This window comes from Dendrobates tinctorius, unplaced genomic scaffold (assembly GCF_039654945.1).
Source record: "Dendrobates tinctorius isolate UK_male_01 unplaced genomic scaffold, ASM3965494v1 ptg000102l, whole genome shotgun sequence".
In the NCBI taxonomy this organism is placed as follows: Eukaryota; Metazoa; Chordata; class Amphibia; order Anura; family Dendrobatidae; genus Dendrobates; species Dendrobates tinctorius.
The window spans coordinates 33557431-33573511 of NW_027361770.1; positions in this window are offsets into that span (position 1 = coordinate 33557431).

A 16081-nucleotide genomic window follows, 5' to 3' on the forward strand; every position below is an offset into this window, starting at 1 on the left:
ACGGCAGCACCATCAGCAGCAGCAACAGCAGCAGCACCACTAACCGGAGTGGAGTCTGGCCAGCAGGAGGACACCACATCTTCTTCTGGGAGCCCTCCCTCACATTGTCAGTGTTTGACGGTAAGTTTTTATTTCCAATATCCATCATCTCTGTAATACATGTCTATTCATTGGCTTTTATTTCAAAACAGGAATCACAAGGTGAAGAGGAGCTCCCAGAAGAAGAACAAAGGGGTGGACAGATACCTGGAGTGGGCTCACAATTGGTAAGTTTCTTTCATCAAATGCAGAAACACAACATCAAACTACACACAACACATAGAAAAAAATGTACCGCAGACATCACACAGCAAACAAATATGCCAACATCCAAACATAATTTTTTTTCTTTTCTTCTCTAGTCTTCCCAATCTGGTGCTCGGCCAAGAGGTCCTCGCAGTGCCTCCCATGGTCGTCGGCGACACCAACGCGGCGGTCACCAGCGTGTAAGTATAATATTTTAGTTTATTTTTTTACCCATTTTTATTTCATGTCTTAAAGTGTGGTGCCTAATTTTGGTATTTTTATCTTTTACTTTAACAGCCATCACAGCGTGCTCCCGACTCTGACGGTGAGGATGGAGGAATAGATGTGGACCATCTAATCGAGCTCGTCAGAGAAAGGGAGCAGCTATGGAATATGACTGACCGCCGCCATGATGACCTGATATGAGGACTGGAGTTTGAGAAACACTGATGTTGTATACTAACCACTTTGTGCTTTCTCTTTTCAGGGGAGAGAATTGTGAAGCAGTGGCGGTCTGTGAGGGATCGTTTTAAGAAGGAGATCAACAAAGAGATGCGGGCCCCGAGTGGCTCCGGAGGACGCAGGAGCAAGTACAAGTGCGCACGAGCCCTGTCGTTCCACCAGAAGGTAAATATTATACACCACATGTCCAAAAAAATGTTTACATGTCTAATTTTTCATCTAATCGAGCTCGTCGGAGAAAGGGAGCCGCTATGGAATATGGCTGACCGCCGCCATGATGACCTGATAGTTACCCGACGGCTCTGGGAGGAAATCTGTTCGCTCCTTGTGGACCGCTGGGAGGACCTCGATGCTCGGGCACAGATTAAAGAGCGTAAGTATATACAGTACCGGTTGCTTGATGTAAACCAGTGTTTCCTGAACTCCAGTCCTCGTGGTCCCCATGGGTCATGTTTTCAGGATTTCCTTTAGAGGAACACTATGGAAATCCTGAAAACATGACCCGTGGGGGGCATGAGGACTGGAGTTTGAGAAACACTGATGTTGTATACTAACCACTTTGTGCTTTCTCTTTTCAGGGGAGAGAATTGTGAAGCAGTGGCGGTCTGTGAGGGATCGTTTTAAGAAGGAGTTCAACAAAGAGATGCGGGCCCCCGAGTGGCTCCGGAGGACGCAGGAGCAAGTACAAGTGCGCACGAGCCCTGTCGTTCCACCAGAAGGTAAATATTATACACCACTAGAGTTGAGCGAAACGGGTCGAAAAATTTCAAAAGTTGCCGACTTTTGGCAAAGTCGGGTTTCATGAAACGAAATCCGACCCTAGGATGAGGTCGGCCACGAGGTCTGCGACTTACGCGCCAAAGTCGAGTTTCAAAAGTTTGTTTTGCGCTCTTTTTCAGCCAATCAGGATCCACGGACACTGTGGGCAACGTGATGACATAGGCACGGGTCACCACCATCTTTCAGAAGGGCATGCAAGTGATTGGCTTGCTTTGGTGGGCGTCACAGGGGGTATAAAAGGGCGTGCACGCCGACCGCCATCTTACTTCTGCCGATCTCAGTATAGGGAGAGGTTGCTGCTGATTCTGTAGGGAGAGCGTTAGGCAGGGAAGAAGACAAAAAAACTGCTTCTGCTGCTAGCGATTTGGCCTGCACAACACACCAGTCACTGTGTGTGCAGTGCAAGGGGAGGCTATATAGTGGTGTATCAGTGGTGTTGGTTGTTGGGCTGCCTTCTAAGGCTTCCTGACATTCCTGCATTGCTGTTTACCCACTGCTCCGCAAACTGATTTTTTAAAAGCAATCCCAATTTTTTTTTTTGTCCTGCTGAGAAGAAAATAAAACTGCTTCTGCTGCTAGCAATTTGGCCTGCACAACACACCAGTCACTGTGTGTGCAGTGCAAGGGGAGGCTATATTGTGGTGTATCAGTGGTGTTGGTTGTTGGGCTGCCTTTTAAGGCTTCCTGACAGGCTGGCATTGCTGTTTACCCACTGCTCCGCAAACTGCTTTTTTAAAAGCAATCCAATCTCCCTTATCCTCTAGTCACTTTTGTCACAGCTGTGCCATCGAGCCTGTCACATAGCGCTCAGATATTCATTGGGCCTCACACAATCCAAAAGTGTCCAGTGTCCAAAAGTGTGTGCAGAGATTCAAAATCTCCCTTATCCTCTAGTCACTTTTGTCACAGCTGTGCCATCGAGCCTGTCACATAGCGCTCAGATATTCATTGGGCCTCACACAATCCAAAAGTGTCCAGTGTCCAAAAGTGTGTGCAGAGATTCAAAATCTCCCTTATCCTCTAGTCACTTTTGTCACAGCTGTGCCATCGAGCCTGTCACATAGCGCTCAGATATTCATTGGGCCTCACACAATCCAAAAGTGTCCAGTGTCCAAAAGTGTGTGCAGAGATTCAAAATCTCCCTTATCCTCTAGTCACTTTTGTCACAGCTGTGTCATCGAGCCTGTCACATAGCGCTCAGATATTCATTGGGCCTCACACAATCCAAAAGTGTCCAGTGTCCAAAAGTGTGTGCAGAGATTCAAAATCTCCCTTATCCTCTAGTCACTTTTGTCACAGCTGTGCCATCGAGCCTGTCACATAGCGCTCAGATATTCATTGGGCCTCACACAATCCAAAAGTGTCCAGTGTCCAAAAGTGTGTGCAGAGATTCAAAATCTCCCTTATCCTCTAGTCACTTTTGTCACAGCTGTGCCATCGAGCCTGTCACATAGCGCTCAGATATTCATTGGGCCTCACACAATCCAAAAGTGTCCAGTGTCCAAAAGTGTGTGCAGAGATTCAAAATCTCCCTTATCCTCTAGTCACTTTTGTCACAGCTGTGCCATCGAGCCTGTCACATAGCGCTCAGATATTCATTGGGCCTCACACAATCCAAAAGTGTCCAGTGTCCAAAAGTGTGTGCAGAGATTCAAAATCTCCCTTATCCTCTAGTCACTTTTGTCACAGCTGTGCCATCGAGCCTGTCACATAGCGCTCAGATATTCATTGGGCCTCACACAATCCAAAAGTGTCCAGTGTCCAAAAGTGTGTGCAGAGATTCAAAATCTCCCTTATCCTCTAGTCACTTTTGTCACAGCTGTGCCATCGAGCCTGTCACATAGCGCTCAGATATTCATTGGGCCTCACACAATCCAAAAGTGTCCAGTGTCCAAAAGTGTGTGCAGAGATTCAAAATCTCCCTTATCCTCTAGTCACTTTTGTCACAGCTGTGCCATCGAGCCTGTCACATAGCGCTCAGATATTCATTGGGCCTCACACAATCCAAAAGTGTCCAGTGTCCAAAAGTGTGTGCAGAGATTCAAAATCTCCCTTATCCTCTAGTCACTTTGGTCACAGCTGTGCCATCGAGCCTGTCACATAGCGCTCAGATATTCATTGGGCCTCACACAATCCAAAAGTGTCCAGTGTCCACAAGTGTCTGCAGAAATTCAAAATCTCCCCTGTCCTATAGACACCTTGTACCTTGTTTTACATTACTATATAGTTTGTTGGATTTTGTCTACATTTCTACCAAAAATGAGGAAGGCTGGTGGAAGAGGCCGTGGAATTGGGCGGGGGTTGGCAGCTGGTAATGATGGTGTTGGTGGTGGATCTGATGGTAGTGGCAAGAGCAAAATAGGACCGAATGCAGGAGGTGTTGAGCCTGCGTCATCGTCTGGCTACATAAGGCCTCGAACGCTTAGTTTTCTAGGAGTTGGCAAACCACTTTTAAAGCCAGAGCATCAGGAAAAAGTTTTGTCTTACATTATAATAATAATATTTTTATTTATATAGCGCCAACATATTCCGCAGCACTTTACAATTAAGCGGGGACATGTACAGACAATAAATTCAATACAAGTTAAGACAATTCAAACAATGACATTAGGAGTGAGGTCCCTGCTCGCAAGCTTACAATCTACAAGGAAATGGGGGGACACAGTAGGTGAGAAATGCTTGTTAATTCAGGTCTGGCAATTATAATAGGGATTTTCATATAAAGCTGCATGATCCGGTCATCAGCCCGTGTGTTTAAGCGCAATAGACAAGTATCAAGTGCAGTTATCATGTGCATGAAGGGTGTGGAGACAGATGAATAGTAGGGTGCAGATTCAGAATAATATTTGGAAGGAGGGAACAGGGCAAAGTTAGCTTGCTGAGTAGTTGATGTGATAGGCTTCTTTGAAGAGATGGGTTTTCAAAGCGCGCTTGAATAGGTCAGGGCTAGGTATCAGTCTGATCGTCTGGGGAAGTGCATTCCAGAGAGCTGGAGCAGCACGAGAGAAGTCTTGGAGACGGAGGTGCGAGGTTCGGATTACGGGGGATGTTAGTCTTAGGTCATTTGTAGAACGGAGGGCACGTGTAGGGCGATAGACAGAGATGAGAGAGGAGATATAAGGCGGTGCAGAACAGTGGAGAGCTTTGTGGGTGAGAGAGATGAGTTTATACTGGACCCTGTAGCGAATAGGTAGCCAGTGTAATGACTGGCACAAGATGGAGGCATCGGTGAAGCGGCTGGACAGAAATATGACCCTGGCTGCCGCATTCAAGATGGATTGGAGAGGAGAAAGTTTGGTAAGAGGGAGACCGATCAGAAGAGAGTTGCAGTAGTCCAGACGAGAATGAATAAGAGCGACAGTAAGAGTCTTAGCAGTTTCAAAGGTGAGAAAAGGTCGGATTCTGGAGATGTTTTTAAGATGCAGGTGACAAGAGCGACTGAGTGATCGGATGTACGGAGTAAAGGAAAGTTCAGTGTCGAATATGACCCCAAGACAGCGGGCATGCTGCTTGGGAGTTATGGTTGAACCCTCCAGGGTTATTTCGATGTTAGGTAGAGTGAGGTTAGTAGAGGGGAGAAACACAAGAAGTTCAGTTTTAGAGAGATTTAGTTTCAGATAGAGGGAGGACATGATGCTAGAGACAGCAGACAGACAATCCTTGGTATTTTGAATTAGGGTAGGGGTGATGTCAGGGGAAGAAGTGTATAATTGGGTGTCATCAGCATAGAGATGATACTGGAACCCAAATCTGCTGATTGTTTGTCCAATAGGGGCAGTGTATAAAGAGAAGAGGAGGGGGCCTAGGACTGAGCCCTGCGGGACCCCGATAGTAAGGGGACGAGAAGAGGAAGAGGAGCCGGAAAAAGATACAGTGAAGGAGCGGTCAGAGAGGTAGGAGGAGAACCAGGAGAGGGCTGTGTCCTTGAGGCCTATAGAGCGGAGCATAGTGAGGAGGAGCTGGTGATCCACAGTGTCAAATGCGGCAGAGAGATCCAGGAGAATCAGCAGGGAGCAATGACCTTTCGATTTAGCTGTTATTAAATCATTAGAGACTTTAGTGAGGGCAGTTTCAGTAGAGTGTAAAGAGCGGAAACCAGATTGTAAGGGGTCGAGAAGAGAGTTATCCGAGAGATAGCGGATTAGACGGGAGTGGACCAGGCGTTCCAGGAGTTTAGAGATGAAGGGAAGGTTAGAGACAGGTCTGTAGTTAGCAGTGCAGTTCTGGTCCAGGGATGGCTTTTTAAGTAAAGGGGTTATGATGGCATGTTTAAATGAGGAGGGAAATATACCTGAAGAAAGAGAGAGGTTAAATATTTTAGTCAGGTGAGTGGTGACCACTGGTGAGAGAGACTGCAGGAGCTGTGAAGGAATAGGGTCACTGTTGCAGGTTGTAGGCCGAGCAGAAGCGAGGAGCTTGGAAACTTCTTCTTCTGAAACAGGCTCAAAGATGTCTAGTGAGCTTGAGGTGCGGCAGGGAAGGGGATCCAGGCACTGAGGAGATAGGGCTGAGATATCCTGATGGATGTGGTTGATTTTTTCTAGGAAATAAGTGGCCAGATCCTCACCGCTGAGGTTGGTGATGGGGGCCTGTACTTTAGGTTTCAGGAGGGAGTTTAAGGTTTCAAAAAGTCGTCTTGGGTTGTTGGATAGTGAGGTGATGAGGGTGGTGAAGTAGGATTGTTTGGCCAGATGAAGGGCAGAGTTATAGGTTTTGAGCATGAACTTATAGTGGATGAAGTCTTCTGCTAAGAGAGATTTTCTCCACTGCCGCTCTGCACACCTCGAGCAGCGCTGAAGAGAGCGTGTTTGCGTTGTGTGCCAGGGCTGCTTTTGTCTGTGTCGGGTCTTTCTGCGTATAGAAGGTGCTGCTTCATCTAGGGCATTCTTCAGTGTATTATTGAAGTGTGACAATGCTATGTCTGGACAGGAGAGGGTGGAGATGGGGGCTAAAGATGTGTGGAGATTGTCCCTAAGCTGTTGGGTATTAATGGTACGTGTATTCCGATAAGTGTGGTAAGTGGGGGTGTCCCGGGTGAGGAGACAATTCTTGACAGAGAAGGAAAGAAGGTTGTGGTCCGAGAGCGGGAGAGGTGAATTAGTAAAGTTGTGCAGCGAGCCGGGACGGGAGAAAACCAGGTCCAGAGTATTCCCGTCCTCATGTGTAGGAGAATTAGTAAACTGTGAGAGGCCGAATGAAGAAGTTAGAGAAAGAAGATGAGAGGCAGACTGGGAGAGCGGATCATTGATGGGGATGTTAAAGTCTCCCATGATGAGGGTGGGGATGTCACAGGACAGAAAGTGAGTAAGCCAGGTGGTGAAGTGGTCTAGAAACTGGCGGGAGGAGCCTGGAGGGCGATAAACGACCGCCACTCGTAAGGAGAAGGGCTTAAAGAGTCTGACGGCGTGGACTTCAAAGGAAGGAAATGTAAGTGATGGAACCGGGGGGATGACCTGGAAAGCACATTGTGATGAAAGGAGCAAACCAACACCTCCACCCTGTCTGTTCTCAGGTCTGGGGGTATGTGAAAATTTCAGCCCACCAAACGAGAGAGCGGCAGCAGCGGTGGTGTCTGAATGCTGGATCCAGGTTTCTGTAATAGCCAGAAGGTTAAGGGAATTAGAGAGAAAAAGATCGTGAATGTAAGTCAGTTTGTTACACACAGACCGTGCATTCCAGAGAGCACATTGGAAAGTGAGAGGAGAAGGCATGCACTGAATGTTAATAAGATTAGCAGGGTTTCTATATGCAGCTGGAGGAGAGTAATGTATGCTGGTGGAGGGAGGCCCAGGGTTGGGGGAGATGTCACCTGCAACTATTAAAAGGAGAAAAAACAGAAAAAGCAGGTGGTGGGATGATTTGTATGAACGTTTTGAGTGCTGCATGGAGGTTTTGGATGGTTTGGTGTGGGTAAGAAATGTCAATAGAGCCTCAGAGTTAAACATGGGAGAGGGGAAAAGGGAGGGGTGGATATGCAGAGAGTGCACAGAATGTGTAAAAGGGCAGGCGAGTTGTTAAAAAGCAGAAGTGAAGACAAATAAGCAGCAGGTTGATATGATCAATGCATATTTAGTACAACTGACCAAGAAGCAAGCGTGCATGAAAAACTTATGCACCTTACCTGTCTCCTGCCCTGTCCAACTGCATTGTCTAACTGCAAAACACTTTATCCTGTTGCACTTAATCTGTTGCACGCGTAAGCCCGCACGCGTGCTATCCCAGCCAGAGCTAAATATATATGAAATGAAATGTCTGCTAGCTTCAGCCACCAAAAGGCCACAATCAGTAATTAACCAATTAGCACAAGGCCAGAGCAGGCATTACTATGCAGGGTAAATAACTAACGCTGGACAAGGCCATCAAACTGAGAAAGGGAAAAAAAAACAAAAAAAAAACACACCTTTCTACACTTCAAAGCAGAAACCAAATAGATAAAAAATAAAGACCCACCACAGGAGTGATGGAATGAAATACCATAAAAATATCTGGCACTATATGATGCAGTTCACACTTGTCAGACAGCACACATGGATGATGGAATGAAAAACCATAAAAATATCTGGCACTATATGATGCAGTTCACACTTGTCAGACAGCACACATGGATGATGGAATGAAATACCATAAAAATATCTGGCACTATATGATGCAGTTCACACTTGTCAGACAGCACACATGGATGATGGAATGAAATACCTGTGTGAAGAAGAGAAGAGAGGAACATCAGCTTCAATGCATTGTCTAACTGCAAAACACTTTATCCTGTTGCACTTAATCTGTTGCACGCGTAAGCCCGCACGCTTACATTGCTGACTCAGCCTCCAGCTCTATCGCCTCCTCTTCTGAAGTTGTAAAAAGTAAAAGCACTGAGTCGTCATTGGAGGCTCATGTTCATGAACCACACCTTTCCTTGTGTCCTTCACCCCAACCAAGATTGAAGGATGACGCAGGCCATACTACTGATTACTCCATGGAGCTGTTTTCACATACCATGCCTGGATTATCAAGTCAAATGGTGAATTACCCAGGCCAAGATGAATCTGACATGGAGTGCACTGATGCACAGCCGCTGATGGATGATTCTGCTGGTACATTCACTCAGAGCACTACATTGTCCTCGCAGTGTACAGAGCCAGATTCTGACCCTGATGAGACTCAGGTGCCCCTTCCCGCACACTATACCACCATACACGGTGACACAGAGGAAGGTGCACATGACATAGAAGAGGAGGTGATGGATGACCCAGTTGTTGACCCAGATTGGCATCCATTGGGGGAAGAGGGTGCTGCTTCCAATAGCTCAGATAAGGAGCATCCACAGCAGACATCGACATCGCAACAGCTGTTATCTGGCAGGCCCGGAGCACTCCAAAGACAGGTTCCAAACATCAAAAGAGTTGCTGGACAGCTTGTCCAGAGGGTCAAAAGATCACAGCGTGCTAGGCCGCAAAATGTCTGCCAAAGTAGGAAGAGTGCAGTGTGGCACTTTTTTGACCAAAATCCTCATGATCGGGCCAAGGTTATCTGTAAGAAGTGCGCAAAGACCTTTAGCCGAGGGAAAAATCTGAAAAATTTGAATACCAGTTGCATGCTTAGACATTTAACCAGCATGCACTTGCAAGCGTGGACACAACACCAAACCTCAAGTGCCACATGTGCAACTGATCACAACGAAGGTAGTCAGCAACGCTACATTGTTTCCCCCACTGTAAGCCCACCGGTTAGCACAGCAGCAAATGTTGAGGTGTCGTTGCAAGGCCACAGCAGTCAGGGAATCCCACTGTTATATCAACGAAAGACTGATTCTAGGCCATCAGAAAGAACACCAACTCCATCACCATCATCAACCCTCTCTCAGTCCGCCCTGTCCACCGCTACTTCCACCATATGCAGCTCTCAAGTCCAGCTCACCCTCCCAGACACGATGAGTAGGTCAAGAAAGTACTCAGTCTCTCATCCGCGTACACTGGGTTTGAACGCCCACATTGCCAAACTAATCTCGTTTGAGATGATGCCCTTTCGGTTGGTGGAAAGCACAGCTTTCCGCGAACTCATGGCCTATGCAGTACCACGCTATGACCTACCCAGTCGCCACTTCTTCTCTCGCAAAGCCATCCCAGCCCTCCACCATCATGTGAAAGACCTCATTGTCCATGCACTCAAGCAGTCAGTGAGAGGAAAGGTGCACCTCACAACTGATGCATGGTCCAGTCGGCATGGCCAGGGCCGTTACGTGTCCATCACTGCGCACTGGGTTAATGTGGTGGATGCAGGGTCCACAGGGGAAAGCGGTGGTGGGACAGTGCTGCCTAGCCCACGGTATAGGAAACAGTTGGCTGTAGGCGTTCGACCCTCCTCCTCCAGAAGCAAAAGCTCGTCCACAGAGCGCAGTCGTACGAGCACTCAATCTGCAGCTGCCACTGTTGCACACGATGTGTCCCCCTATCGAGCAGCTAGTGGAAAGCGTCAGCAGGCTGTGTTGCAGATGATGTGTTTGGGCAACAGACACACCGCCGAGGTGCTGGCCGAGTACTTGAAGCGACAAACTGAGTCATGGCTGGGCAGTGTACATCTTGAGGCAGGCAAGGTAGTTAGTGATAACGGCCGTAATTTTGTGGCAGCCATAGCCCTATCAAAACTCAGCCACATACCTTGCTTGGCTCAAACCTTGAACCTGGTGGTGCAGTGCTTCCTCAAAAATTATCCGGCATTAACAGCCCTGCTCCAGAAGGTGCGAAGACTGTGTGCGCACATCCGCCGGTCGCCTGTACACTCCGTTCGTATGCAGAAGCTGCAGCGATTGCTCCACCTTCCCAACCACCGCCTCATTATCGACATTGCAACAAGGTGGAACTCCACCCTGCACATGGTGGAGCGGCTGTGCGAGCAGAGGCAGGCCATAATGCATTTGTGGGAGGATACACGGCCAGGCACTTTGAGAGCAGACATGGAGTTGACTGGTGTGCAGTGGTCGAAGCTGAAAGACCTCTGTAAAGTCCTTCAGTGTTTTGAGGAATGCACACGGCTGGTAAGCGCAGACGACGCCATCCTAAGCATGAGCATCCCACTTATGCGTCTGCTCATGCAAACTTTGACGCACCTTAAGGAGCAGGCGTCTGCAGCCAATGTTGATGAGGAGGAAGAGGAGGAGGGAATCCTTGATGACATTCAGCCATTGTCTGCTCAGGGACCTCTCCTGGACGATGTGGAGGAAGAAGAGGAGGAGGAGGATGATGATGGGGATGATTACTTAGGGGAGGAGGATGCATCTCGTGGGGCAAGTGAAAATGTTGGCGTGGCAAGGTCTGGTACCAGGGTTATTGCGTGACTGGAGGGATGTGGATTTGCCAGAAAGTGCTCCTCCAACCAGCACTCGCAGTGCATCATTGACACCGGGAACATTGGCCCACATGTCAGATTATGCCTTGCAGATCCTAAAAAGGGACCCCCGCATTGCCAAAATGATGAACGATGACGACTACTGGTTGGCCAGCATCCTGGATCCACGCTATAAAGGCAAATTACAAAACATCATGCCACAGGAGAACCTTGACCTAATATTGGCTAATAAACAAGCAACTCTGGTAAATCGGTTGCTTGAGGCATTCCCAGCACACAGCAGCGGTGATGGTTCTCACACGAGCCGTACGGGCCGGGGGCAGCTTGGCAGAGGTGTTCGTGGTGCACACAGCAGAAGTGGAGTTGGAGACAGGGGTTTCATGACAATGTTGTGGAATGATTTTTCAAATACCGCTCACACAACTGGTAATACTGCATCGATGGAAAGTGACAGGAGACAGCAGTTGTCAACTATGGTTACAAACTACTTTTCCTCCCATATCGATGTTCTCCCACACAGGTCATTCCCCTTTGACTATTGGGCCGCTAAACTGGACACCTGGCCTGAATTGGCCCAATATGCCTTACAGGAGCTCGCTTGCCCAGCTGCAAGTGTGCTATCAGAAAGAGTCTTCAGTGCAGCTGGATCAATCCTGACAGAAAAAAGGACCCGTCTGTCAACCCAAAATGTGGATGATCTAACCTTCATTAAAATGAACCATGCATGGGTTTCCAAGGATTTTGTCCCACCTTCCCCTGATGACACATAGGGTGACAGAAAAATGGCTTGCTTTGGTCCACCTCTTCCTGGGTCTTCACCTATTTCGCCTTTTGCATCAGCTGAATGTCCAACATCAACATATGCCACTTTCTAAAACTCCCTAACTGTGCTGCCTCCCCCCCCATGGCCGGGGTCACCACCTAGCGCACGACACCGTGCAAGTGCCGTTGCCCTGGACAGGTGGGTAGGCCGACTCTTGGGCGCGGGCACTGGCACAGGGTCCCTCATAGTGCAATCAAGTGTCTCTGACGGTGGTGGTGCACACCCGCCGTCAGACACACCGCTGTACTATGAGGGGCCCAGTGCCAGTACCGACGCCCACGAGTGGGCCCCCCTTGCTTGGGCAGGGCCCCAGCATTTGCAATCTTTACCTCTCCCTGCTCCTCCGCTGTGTAATCTGGGCCGTCAAATCCATACTGTGCCTGACACCGTCTGAGCCTGCCTCCTGATGTATAGACATATATTTTGAATGTGTACGCTATCCATACATGTTATCCGGGGAAACGGTACCCTTTCTAACCTTTGTGCAATCACGTGCAATCCATACTGGGCCTAACACCGTCTGAGCCTGCCTCCTGAGACATATATTTTGAATGTGTACGCTATCCATACATGTTATCCGGGGATACGGTACCCTTTCTAACCTTTGTGCAATCACGTGCAATCCATACTGGGCCTAACACTGTCTGAGCCTGCCTCCTGAGACATATATTTTGAATGTGTACGCTATCCATACATGTTATCCGGGGATACGGTACCCTTTCTAACCTTTGTGCAATCACGTGCAATCCATACTGGGCCTAACACCGTCTGAGCCTGCCTCCTGAGACATATATTTTGAATGTGTACGCTATCCATACATGTTATCCGGGGAAACGGTACCCTTTCTAACCTTTGTGCAATCAAGTGTAATCCATACTGGGCCTAACACCGTCTGAGCCTGCCTCCTGAGACATATTTTGAATGTGTACGCTATCCATACATGTTATCCGGGGAAACGGTACCCTTTCTAACCTTTGTGCAATCACGTGCAATCCATACTGGGCCTAACACCGTCTGAGCCTGCCTCCTGAGACATATATTTTGAATGTGTACGCTATCCATACATGTTATCCGGGGAAACGGTACCCTTTCTAACCTTTGTGCAATCACGTGCAATCCATACTGGGCCTAACACCGTCTGAGCCTGCCTCCTGAGACATATATTTTGAATGTGTACGCTATCCATACATGTTATCCGGGGATACGGTACCCTTTCTAACCTTTGTGCAATCACGTGCAATCCATACTGGGCCTAACACCGTCTGAGCCTGCCTCCTGAGACATATATTTTGAATGTGTACGCTATCCATACATGTTATCCGGGGAAACGGTACCCTTTCTAACCTTTGTGCAATCACGTGCAATCCATACTGGGCCTAACACCGTCTGAGCCTGCCTCCTGAGACATATATTTTGAATGTGTACGCTATCCATACATGTTATCTGGGGATACGGTACCCTTTCTAACCTTTGTGCAATCACGTGCAATCCATACTGGGCCTAACACCGTCTGAGCCTGCCTCCTGAGACATATATTTTGAATGTGTACGCTATCCATACATGTTATCCGGGGATACGGTACCCTTTCTCACCTTTGTGCAATCACGTGTAATCCATACTGGGCGTGAGAACGGCTGGCGAGTTGTTAAGCAAGCTACAGCACCTGTGGTTTGCACACGTAAGTTTTTCATTTTTTCAGGAATGACGGTTAGGCCTAATTCCGGAACTGCGGTTGACCTGCACTTACTGGGAAATCATTGTTCGCGGGTAATAATTGTAATCAGTGATCCCCATCACTAACGTTGTTCAGCGGGTTATCTGCACCTGTAAGCGACAAACGCTGGCCTTTTCAGTGTAGCGCACATGCAGCCACGGACATGTAAGGGCATGACACACCAGTTATTGGCCAATCTCATGTGCCAGAGCCTCACGTGTCCCTCTAGTAAGCCGGACTCGGACCGCGGGGCATGACGGAGTCTCGTACGTTAACGGAATTAAGCTTGCAATGTGTGCATCTGTTCTGTAGCTGGCATGGTTGAGGTTTCCCAGGTGGAGTCGAATTTAACCGTAGGCTCCACTCCTGGTGGTGCCCTTCTGGACATTCCTTTAAGGTTCAGCTTTGCAACCATACTGCCCACGTAAAACAAACACTTTGCCTTCATGAACGCTGTTTGGAGGGTCATGACTCGTGGGAATAACGCCGCCCAATCAGTTAACCTGCTAGAGAGATCCTTCGTTGCTCCCAAGCATGACATCACACTCCCTAGGAAGAAGATAATGCCACTGTGGCGACCGTACTCCTGGGGGCGACACAAGTGCACTGATGCCCAGCCACTGCTCGATGAATCTGCTGGTACATTGACCCAGACCACTACATTACCCTCGCACGCTACCCGGCCTGAATCTGACCCTGATGAAACTCAGGTTACCCTTCCCATATACAGTTCCATCTTACACGGTGACAAAGAGGAAGCTGCAGATGAAAGTGCAGGTTCGGCCCACCCGCCATCAGACACACCACCATACTATCAGGGGCCCTGTGCCAGTGCCGTCGCCAATGAGTGGGCCCCCCCTGCTTGCCCACGATCACAGCACTTGCAAAGTTGAAATACTGTGCAGTGAGATGGAAGATGGGGACGACGAGGAGTCTAGACTAGTACAGGGATTCCCTAGCGAGGAGACTTATTTGATTGTTTTCAATGTTGGGACAGCAATTTTTGGGGAGCACTATACTCTGGAGAATGATAGATGGGGCCCACCATACACTGGAACATTCCAAAGGTGGACATCAGACACTGGAGCAGCATTTACAGGGCCCATTATACACTAGAGCATTAGAAATGGGGCCCATTATGTTTGGAGCATTATTTGGGCCCATAAGACAGTGGAGCTTCATCCATGGGGACCAACATATACTGTAGCATTATGTGGAGCTCATCATATACTGTTTCAAACATTATATGGGACCAATGATTCTGTATGGAGAAATAGATGGGCCTCGTCATGAGATGTAAAAAGTGAAGTATTTTTCATTGTACTATACCGCTATTTCTCTGCCGTATCGGAGCATGATGAGTTGTGGCATGTGTTAAAGGGGCGCTCTTTCGCCCAGGGCACATGAAAACCTGCAGCCAGCCCTCCCCCCCCACAACTTTAGCCAAATAACCCCCATTTTTCAGTGCGTAACTTGTATTATGAAGTTAATTAAGGTTGACAAGCTTAAGTAAGAAGAATTGATGCTTTTGGCATTCAAATGGGCACTGTAGGTGTGTTTCCTGTCCTCCTCTCACTGCCGACTTTTATTGCCCATTGACTTACATTGGGTTTCGTGTTTCGGGACGACCCCGACTTTTCCCTATAATCGGACGATCTTGCTCGACCCGACTTTTGGAAAAGTCGGGTTTCACGAAACGAAATGCGACTCTAAAAAACCAAAAGTCACTCAACTCTATACACCACATGTCCAAAAAAATGTTTACATGTCTAATTTTTTTCCAGCCAGGGCAATGCCATGTCACTATATTAATTGTATTTTTTTCTCTTTATTCCACAGCACGGTGAGCAGCACTCGGGAGCCAGCACGGTTGGACCCTTCTGAAGCGATCCCTGAGGAGACCGGCACCGAGGGACACTTCGACCGCCCCGGTACATCTGCACCTTCACTGCCTTCCCACACATTCGACCCATCTGTCCCATCCATCAGCGCAGGAGCATCGTGGCCGCCTACATTACATGAAGCTGCTGGTGAGGAGATCGCTTTCCCTTTACCCCACCCTTCTGCCCCTGCCACCTCTAGTACACCTGCGGGTACTGGGCGGCAGCGGCAGAGGGGTCAGGAAAAGAGCTATGCGCCAGAGTTCTTGCATCTGAATGCATCTTTTCAGAACTGTCTAAAAGTCTTGTCACAGCAAATCGCTGCAGGCTTTCAGCAGCTCAACTCCAGCATTCTGGAGTTGAAGACACTTCTGCAAACCATGCATTCAGAAGCAAGATCTTTGCCAAACCATACCTTTTTTAGGTCTGTTGTGGAGCACATGGAAACGCTCTCTCCTAGCCAGCAGATGCATGTAATGCATTCGTGCCATGGTGCTCTACTGCAAGTTACCTCCCAACCTCCTCCTCCCACCCCTGTAGTTCCTCCACATGCACCCCCTCCAGCCACTGTCCCTCCTCCCCCTCCTATTACATACCAGCCACCTTCCCAGTTCCACCAACCTCCCCAGTACCAGCAACCACCCCAGTACCAGCCATCTCCCCACTTCCAGCAACCTGCCCCGTACCAAACTCCTTCCCCGTACCAAACTACTTCCCCATACCACTTTCCATCCACATTATCTGCTCCTACAGTCCCTGCCCAACCCTCCACTCCACCACCCACCACCTGTTCTGCCT